General features: G+C 38.2%; 1 long non-coding RNA gene across 1 annotated transcript; it reads left to right on the forward strand.

The window, feature by feature from the left end:
• The first annotated feature begins 1499 nt into the window (after positions 1–1499).
• On the forward strand, positions 1500–2901 carry LOC143207742 (uncharacterized). The gene is made up of 3 exons (XR_013008734.1): positions 1500–1608; positions 2600–2644; positions 2735–2901. It is a non-coding gene; the product is annotated as an uncharacterized LOC143207742 (long non-coding RNA).
• The last annotated feature ends 7707 nt before the right edge of the window (positions 2902–10608 follow it).

The following is a 10608-nucleotide window of genomic DNA, read 5'->3' on the forward strand; positions in this document are numbered from 1 at the left end:
ATAATATAATATTGTCTCGCGACACGTGTTCTCGCACAACGCACCGTCTGTCTCTCTTACACTCTCTTACTCTCACTGTTTATACTCTCAATAACGCACGTATATACTCTCTAATGTCTCACAATACACTCCTTCGTTCTCTCGACTCTTGCTCGCGCCGCGCCGCGCCGCAGTCAAACATAAACATCATGGCGTATAGAACGACTTTCATACATTACGATTCTCATTTATGTTATGTCCAATCCTCAATCCGCTTCGCGCCTAAAACCTAATCCACAAAAATAAAGTACTTCAAAACTAAACAACGTGAATTAATCTTATTACCTTGCTTTCATTTATTATTATTGACACCTTCCCATCCGGACAGTTCCCATCTGTCGAACGCTTAAAAGTTCAGAAGTAAATAACACTGTCCAACACCAAATTTGTTTTCAATATACTGTTGGGTCCTTCTTATAGAGTTTTTTGCGCTGATTCCGAATCTGTCCTTAATTTTTCTCCTATACGCACAGTTTTTGAAAAACATGGCTTTGAAAAAAAAACATATTTTTCAACTTTAAACAAATATTGTGATGTTATTATAAAAGACGTTGAATTGTTCTTTACAGAAAAAGATTCTGTAGACTTTCCCGAATACAATGATATCCAATATTAATACATTATGATTGTTTAAACATGTTTAAACAATGATTAAAGACGGAGAGACGCCACTTTTGCACCAATTTTTGAGGATATTTTTCAATTTATCTCAAAAAATTAGGGTCCAGCGGAAAATCGAACTATACCACGCGATAGAGCAGACTTTTATCTTGAGAAACCCCCGTTTGAAGTTTGCGACATCGACGTTTTCTTCGAACCAAAAAGCAAAATATCTTCGCCCGACATGAGTTTCCGCCAGCGTAGCTCTTGCAACTGTAGAAGGCCTAACAACTTCGAGTGTCGGGTAAAGACATATGTAGTTATTGAATATGATGTATTAATAACTATTCAATATATCTAATCATTTTTTGTCTGACTTGTAGATGTGGTGCAAAAATACACTTGGTTGAGCAACTCGAATGTGACACTAAAGAAAGCAGTTTACTTCAGAGAAAAGAAGAGGAAATAATAAGAACATAATAAAAACCATTTTTTCGAAGAAAATATTGTAGTTTTATTTACGATAAGCAAAATATAGATAGGTTTCTATTTCCATGTAACAACAATATAGTTTTCCTTATAAAAATTTATACTATCACGTACTTTAATAACAAATGGTATAGAACAGTACTATGGATCTCTGCTGTCCACGATGGCTTTCTGTTATGCAATGTTGTTATCAGAAATGTTCACATTACAAGTGCTATGACATTAAACGAAACTTTATGAGCGTTGTGATGTTATAGGTTCGAAATCGACGATTTTGCTGTAAGACAGTCACGAAAAATTCATTTCGTGTAGTCAAATGTTAGTCATGAGGTATATATAAATAACGGTGCAAAAATATTCAAGAGTATTAAGTAAAACTTAGAAGATACAGTAACGAAAATGTCTAACGTAGTTCGCTTAGTTTTCTTGCCTGTTTCCCTCCTTTTAGTGTTGGGATACTTCTGGACAGCAGCTGCAGAAGTGAGTATGGTGTACTTATACTTCAACCGTTAACACTAAACCTACCACGACCGGTCAAATGACCGTTTTTAAATTTCGATTAGAATTTCCTATGTGTACAATGTAATTGCGCCGCCTTTAAACTTCACAACTTTTTCTACAATACATTTTTCAATATTCACTTCTTCTTTTATTGTTTGTTTTCTGACTGAGAAAAATGTGTAGTCCGCCTGACCTACCACGACCGGTCATTTGACCGGTTGAACGATTTATATCTTTTTGTAATAGTATTCTCTCGAGGGCACAATTCTGAAACTATAAAGTCGTTACAAACGAAAGGTAATGCAGGTGTGGCATGATTTTAGCCGAAAAAAGTGCCTTCCGGTGACTACTTTACGGTACCCCCAAGCGTTTACAGGTCTCGCTCGCCTATCGGCACAGCACAGCGGTGACATTTGCCAGATGGGTATCCGAAGAGCGCTTCGCGAAACCTCGGGTTTTCATACACCGTCTTATCTAATATGACTGTAGAATAAATAAAATCATAGCCGAAGGGAAACCCTAGACGTCTTCTCACGAATTCATATCTTTTATTATTATTCTACTCTTATTTTATATATTTTATTACGTGTTAGAAGTGTCATTTTCAAAAAAGTGAACAAAACCAACAAAACTTCGTAGTAAGTTTCACATGTTATCTTTTATTCATTTTTTTATCCATTTTGATTTACATTTTTATATTTTAGTTTTTATTTTATCCTTTGAATATCCATCCCCAAAATGTCAAGACATTCAAAGAGTATAAATTTATACTTCTAAATAAAAGAAGCTATATATTTCTACTGTCAAATTGGCTGTTATCTTCATTCTATATTGAAAAATATAAGTTGTTTTAAAGACCGGTCATTTGACCGATCGTGGTAGGAGTAGGTATACATGAAATATAATATACAATATGTTAAATATTAATAATTCAAATGTAATTGTACAATAATGCTGTGTGTTTCTTTAGGCAGCTCCTTGCAGCTGTCTTGCACCTGTAGGATGGGGATGTCGGGTAAAATCATCTCTACTTATTGAATATGTTGTGTACATAACTTTTCAATATATCTAATCTTATTTATGTCTAATCATTTTCGCCGTGCAGAAAGCGTGCAGAAGGAGAGGTTGAGCAATTCAAATACGATGGCAGCTTATTGAAGAAAACCTTCAGGCCCTATGTATTGGAATTTCAATTATGTGATCTAAATTTATGTGACTGCCATGAGTAAATAAAGTTCTTCAAAACTAAATAACGTCTGTAGATATTTATACATTTCCTACGACTGAGTAATCTTATTAAAAAGCAATAAACTTAGCTGTAAATAGCAGAAATAAACAATTCGTGATCGGTGGAACTTGGAACTGTTTATCGGGTTCGCGTGGAACTTTTCTAATCGCGTTTTATAAAAATATATTGCATATTGTATTCATGTATTTGAAAAATGTCCTTTAGTTTTAATTCGAGAAAATTATTATATGTTCATTCCATGTTTCATTATTTTCCAGTCCCGAGTTCGCAGAGATGGAGGAATAGGATTCATAGGAACTAGGGGATGACGAGATCTTCAGGATGAAATTTTGTTTGTCACCGTGACAGCAAAGATTGGCTCCATGTAGCCATTCGCAGAATAAAATAAAATACAAAATGTAAATACTGGATTACCTTCTTTATTGTTCCCTTTAAAACAACCCTTAAACTTCAAGGACACTGTATTATTGTCAATTTCAACCATGAAGTAGTAAAACAACATATTTATAACTTCTAATGTCGCACGATTCACATATTCGACTTCAGGTTGATAATGTTACGACATGTCACGAAACACATTTACTGATATCGTCCAAAATAATCACAAAGTTTTAAATAATAGTGGAGCGAGGTGCAGGTCTTTATACATTTCCTACATGTTATATGTTTTGAATAGAATTTTGCTTTTACTTTAATCAAAAAAATACCTCAAACCAAAGTAAATTTTCCACTATTCTGATTTTCATGGAATGAAAGTTCACACAGTGATTACGTCACATTCCGTGTTTCACTGATCATTAATAATGAATTGATTACGATGAAAGTTTGAATATAACTGGGTGCTCGCGCAGTATGAAAACATCGATTACCATTTTTCCATGGCTGGTAGCGAAACGGATCGGCCGGTAATATTTAACATTTCATAAATTGACGCGCACGCGATGCAGATGAATAAATTCCTAGGCGTTTTACACGCGACGCGGAAATATGTCGTTCGGGTCAATCGCGCGTGCATCGGCGAATGATAAAAAACTTCGATAAACAATATTGTCCCGTAAAAAGTTTAGCAGCAATTTTCATTCTCCGGTAGAAACAGGAATTCGATGCGGAGGTCGTGTAATTTCAAATCCGATATACATATTCGTGCTGTCACCCTATTTCTGCTTTTATCCGTTATCCGTCTGTAAATAAATTTCACGGAGCTCATTCTACAGTTTAGTTTGATAATACGAAGCGCGTAAAACTTGAAGATTTTATTTTCACGCTTGCTACAGCGTATCCGCATATCGGGTGGGCAAATGTTGTTTGCCCGTTGTTATAATAAACTTGCACTTTGGATTCGATTTATGGAATGAACGGATCGAGTGCACGAAGCGTATACGTTTTATTAGGTTGCTGCGTAACTCCCGTTTATTGCTTCGTTCGTACAAATACGCGAGTCACTCAATCCAAACACTGCTGCAAATATCGATGTTGTAAACACCGTGGGAAACAGGTTGAAAAAGAAGTGGAGCAAGAATTCTACATTAAAATAGCAATTCCTGCGATATGTGATAGCAATATGTTGTATGTTTTGCGATATCTGGTTTCATCTAGTACAAATTCAAGCAACCGTAGGCATTTAAACGTATTAACACGGCGGTAGCATTGGCAGCATGAATAGGCTCATTTTGCGCACCGTGTCAACACCGTATATACAGATTTAGGATCTAATACACCCGGTAAATACATACATATACGGTAATGAGCAATGATGTTTGATGAATGAACCAGTACCACTTTACTCAACTTAATACTGTGCTGAAGTTGTTAAAATTGACACTGTCCTGATTCAGATTCTACTTTATATAAATTCATTGATTCATCCATATTTTTTCTAGTCATAAATACCTAATACATTCAATATAGAATTGGGCCTAGCAGACTAAGATTGGTCCAGCGGCGCCACCCACAATTTTTATTGATATTATGTGGAAAACAATGGTTTTAGGTTAGTTTTAGGTTGAAAGATAATCCCCTAAAATTTTAAGTCGCTAACCCTTCGCATAAGGATGATATGAGGGTAAATACCCTTAACTGTATCATTTTTTTTCTCGGTTGTTAATTAAGATATTCAGATTTTAAAAAAACGAAAATACTCGAACTTACCTCCTTCATATCATACATTTTTTCATCATCGTGATCAAATTATTAAGGGTAGAAAAAAATCATTTAATTTTTTAGGGGTGGGAATTGCAAGCAATTCTTCGAGTGACCGTTCCAAAAAATTCAAGAGCAATGTTCTGTTGCTTATCTAACATATAAAAAAGTTTCAAGATGGTCGGATTGGTGGAACATAGTTAAATATTGAAAAATATATAAAATTACGTCATTATAATGGTATAATGTACAGTGCAGTGTTTCTTATCAGGATATTAAGTCCCTTCTTGATCAATTGTTTCTTTTTAAACGCGACGCATAACATTACATAAGTAGATACAGGGTGTCTCAGACCACCCCTACTACCCATTTATAATCTAGAAAATAGGTTGTTTTCAAAAATTCAAAGTGTTTCTTTTATAAATCAGATGCGCTGTATCGAATGGTGATATTTTTAACTTCCGGTTTCGGCCGGAAATAGGTGATTGAGACCGGAAGTTACATTTTTCAAATAGAATCCGAATCCGTAATAAAAAATATCATGTTCCACTCTCTGCTAGGCCCTTTCAGCTGGCGTATACATTTATGTAAAAAATGTAAAATTATTAAAAAAAGAAGACCGTTTCATAAAAAATGCAGAAAATTTTTATTTTTCATGAAGATCCGAATATAAGAGTGGACTGCCCTCCGAGGGTTGATTAAAAAGGAGGAATTTCACATGCGCTGTAAGAACCCGTGAGGATCGTGTTACGCTTAAACCGTTCAAATTGAAAAACCTGTTTGCAGGAAAAGTTTGTGCGTCTGTACCGGTTGCCGACGATTGGAATCGCTCAGGTGATACGTCGGGAGGAAGTTTCGCGTGGAAAAGTGCCGGCGAAGTTTCGCCTTTAAAACCAATTAAGCTAATACAAAGTTCCGAGCTGTGTGCAGGAAGATCGAAGTCGGTTCGAAGTAACCTGCTTGGAAGAGGGGAGGCACGGGCCTCGATGCTACAGGGACAGCTACATGGAAGCTCGAGCGGCGTAATCGAGTAAAATAACAGGCGCCGGAGCAAATTAACAAGTTTTTATGCGTTTAGTTTGCCAGTTGTGCCGTCGTTATGTTCGACAATGTTAAATCCTACCGTGGCGACTTACAACGGGCGTGCGTTTGTCGCGCGATGGCCAATATCAGCAACCGACTAGACGTTCTCAGATTAATCTTGACTCGTTACCGACGTAAACGGGAATAATAAAGTTGATTAAACCTTAACCGGCATGGACACTGAACCTGCAAGATCCACTGCAAGGAATACTACGGTCAGATGGAACGCTAATGTTCAGAGTGTTGTTGCTAGACTGTAAATTGCATTTACATATTTGTGACAAAATTAAATTTAATGATATTGTTATATTATTTTAGAATTATCCACATTATTACCCGTGTTTCGCACAATCGATGCATGCAATTATTATTTTGCGTAACGGTAGAGAAGGCTACAAGATTTTCGTCATGCATAAATACGGAGAAATAGGCGTACCCCTAAACGGCGATAAATCTTCGTTATAAACTTTTAGTTGACTTCAGCTCGCTAATGAAGGGCCATTATCCAGTGGATTCATCCGGTGAAATTAAATTTTTATAATTAAAGGTACATTAACGGCGCGTCGGCAAAACGAATGAAAGTCGTATCTGAAAAATCCAGCCCGTGTAAACAAATAAAATAATTAGAATGGAGGAGGAAGCGAAGTGAGCAGGAGTAAAAAGTTGATGGAACCGTTGCTGGCGCTTTTGCAGAGCGCGAACCGGTGAGATGGACGAGGATAAAGCTTGTAAAGTATTTCATATAATCTTTTAATAAGTTAGACGAGCTTCCTTCGAACGTTGCTGAACCAAGAGAAATTCTCCCATTTATTCCGCGCCATGATAATGCTTATTGAATTATCAATACGCCATATTTAAAGGAGCCTAGCAATTTTCCTAATTACGCTATAATCAGCTCGGAAGATTCGAAACTTCGGGGCTCGGAAGGTTTTCAGACAGGGTCTTTTATAACTTATCGATCGGGGGATGGTAACTTGATCAAGGGATTGTTTATCACTAGAAGGATCTTTCGACAAGCGCAGGAGAAAATTTCATTCATTGTTAATGACGTGAATCTACTATCTTGCCAATCGGGCGCTCATTAATATCCCGGATAGACAAGTCGAAGATTATGTCTACGTGCCGATCAAGCTTCGTAGACAGTTTTATTTATCGTTCTCCGGTGTCGCCGAGTATCGATCGTTAATCTCATTAAACGGAGAGCAACGGGAAACTGAAATACAACAACGGAAGGCGTGGCAACGTTAAACAAGTTTGCAGTTTTTCAAGATCGAAGCAAGACAGTTCGATGAATAATTTACTGTCCAAAACTATTTTAATGAAATATATTATGATAGCCAAAAGCTAGTCATTAGGGGCATAATGTACCTAATCATATTGCGAACGAGCCTTTGAGTCGCGCGTTGCACACCTCGTAGAAATTAGAAGAAGAGTGGATCGATTTTTCGAGAGGCATCCAAAATGAAATTATTTCGTTAGCGAGAAAAATTGCTCCTTCAAAACCGACTTGCTTCCTTCCCGGGAGCTTAATAATCGCACCAAATTTAATATCTCGCTCCACGCCCTCTATCTGATAAAGATCAAAAGCATGACAAGTTCCAGCCGGCCCCGGGATTTTCATTACACTAAAGCGCTGCTCTTTGTTATTAACACATTATCGCTCGAGCACTTGCCGGGCGAGAGAGGATTATCTTGATAATGCGTTTTCTCTATAGCTCCCACCTGAGTAACATAACACGTTCTCCGGCGAACTTGGACAGTCCCGCACCGGTCCGTTGTTAATTATTACCGAGCAATAATATTCCCTCGAATCGTCAATATTCTGGTCAACGTTGGTCCGATGAGAATGGAACTCGCTTTTGTCGTTCGTAACATCATTGTTGATAACATTGCAAGTATTTTTTCACAAGATGCGTGTAGGACGCAGCCTTTTGTTATCCATACTTAGGGTTGCCAGATCTTCTATACTTGATATGAGTCTTCTATATTTGAACTTGATCTTTACGTACCTATAGGAATTTTCAAAAATCTTTGTTTGAATAAAAAAGTTTAAAATGTGCTGTGTACCTCTTTTACTTGAACTCCTACATTTTGAGCCTATCTCATGTATACATAATTGCAGTTTTCACTACTTCTTCTATATTTGGATAAAACATTACCAATCATCAAAATCAATCAAAACATTACCATCACCTTAATACGGACGAAGTAGAAATGGTCAGCCATGGTCAGACACGAGTATGACAAAATTGTAATATATAGGTTTGACTTATTTTATCGAATACATTTGCCTCCTCCTACATTGTATTGTAAATATTGCAATACCTTCTGTGTTGTACACTAAAATTTATGAAGTTTTTAATATTTTTATCTCGAAATCTCTACAGTACGAAACTTCTCTGGCAGCTTGTTTTTCTTCTCCAGAGCAATAAAGATTTCGTAACTTTCCCTTCGTCTTGTATCAAAAAGGATTGGAGATTCCCACGGGAATTGACGTGTAGTGTTCTGCGAGATTGTAGCAAGATGGTTGCCGATGGCAGACCATTTTTGTCTTGCCGAAGGCGAGATTGAAGGCGTAGGAGGATGAATGGGAGAGAATAAAAATGTATTAGAAACCGCGTACGTCTATTGGACAATCCGAAGGGAATGGAAACATTTTATTCTGTAAACGCTGTGAGCATTCACTCACAGTATAATGTTATTTATAATTTATTTAAAATATATAATTTAAAATATAATTTAAAAAATTTTAAGTTTATATCTATATCGTAAATATATAATATTATATTTATATCTCGTAAATACAGGAAGAGCGTGTAGTGAATAGTTAAACGAAAGGATGTTTACAGCAGCGGCAGGATTCGTTCACCTGAGTATCAATTACCGAAAGGACATTGGCTGGTTTGGTTCGCGTGGCGGCCAGGTGAAATTGGCGGGGGCCGTTCTTGGCTCGGGACGCGACCAAATCTAATTTATACAAGGTTGTGTCGGTACCGTTGGGCTCTCTCAATCTTTGGGCACGGTTTGCTGGATTACAAATTGTTTCGGTCGGCGATGCAGACAGCCGGTGGCCCCCGGTAGACACGGGCAGCGTTAAGGTTTACGCTTGGCCCAGAAACGCAGCAAGCAGCCGGAAGGAAGACGGCCCGTGAGTAGCAAAATGGCGTCAGATGGATGCCCCCATTAATTAGCAGCTACCTTAGAGTTCCTCCTCGCGGCTCTATCATTCATTCGAGTCACTCTTGTTTCCTGCGACTTATCTTACCTCCGAGCGTCAAATCGCGTCTCGTTTCAGCTGAATTTATACCGGCGCGCGGCGCGCCGCGTCGCGCCCGAGGAAGAAGCTGTAAAACACCGCCGCGTCTCGTCGAAATGAGAACACGGCCGTACAGTTTATCACCTGGTATCGTATCATGCCCGAGATTCAGCGTTATCGTCATTATTAATAGTCCTCGCGTCGGGCACTGCTAATCGTTCACCGATCGGTCGCGCGACTCTTTTAACCCTCTTCTTTATCATCGAAAAATGTCACACTGTCTTACAACCTGGTACCAGCAATCACCATTATTTTAACCCTCATCCGTCCCTCGTGTCAATTTGACACAGTTTTCCCGAAATAAGTTACATTGTTCCGTCATTTGTAGGTAAGTTTGGTCGAAGCTTGGTGACTTTTATTTCTTCAATGAAGAACCCACAACCGAAAAACCAAAGATGTTAATATTAACTTATCAATTTGAATAAAAAAACATCGAAAAATAATTGTTTACCTTGTTGTTTTATCGATTTTTTTTATCACCGTGTCAATTTGACACCAAGCGATAGATTCAGTTCGTGAAATGAGGGACGGATGAGGGTTAAATCCTTTGAACTTGCGTGTCACCTGCAGCCAACAAACGTAACTAAAATCATGCGAAAATTTGAACTACCTGTAATCATGAAATTCATTTGCTTGATCGGTGGCGACACGTGATTTAACGAAGCGTAGATTGTAATCTGCGATTACGCGTTTCTCGCGATATCCGAGGAACGCGAGGATTTACGAGCCGCGGCTGGAGTGGACGACTCAATGTTCCGTAAAAGGTAGGTGCACTCACGGTTGACTGAAGGCAACGCGTCATCGAGCAAATGGGAGATTCTTCTGAATGTGGATGTTTACACCGGGGACGTTTGTATAATGTTACGAACGCCCGCGCGAGAGGAACACTCGAACTTCTTTTATCCCTTGTAGAATATTCTGTTGAACGACATGGCACCGCGATGCTCGACTTTCTGGTTCTCATCGCGTGTCAATCCCCTTTGACAACCTCTGCCGCGATTCCCCGCATAATGAATATCAAATCTCGCTACGTCAGTCTATTTTTTATTCATCCTGAACGACGTTTGAATGTTTGATTAAACGGTGTCTATCCCGTCTAGGAAATGACAATCTTCCGGATATTCGAGGAACACACGTGCAAATGCTACAGCGAATCGAGACATTTCGGTGGAACGAGTATGTTACGTCAAAG

This window comes from Lasioglossum baleicum, chromosome 4 (genome assembly GCF_051020765.1).
Source record: "Lasioglossum baleicum chromosome 4, iyLasBale1, whole genome shotgun sequence".
NCBI lineage: Eukaryota > Metazoa > Arthropoda > Insecta > Hymenoptera > Halictidae > Lasioglossum > Lasioglossum baleicum.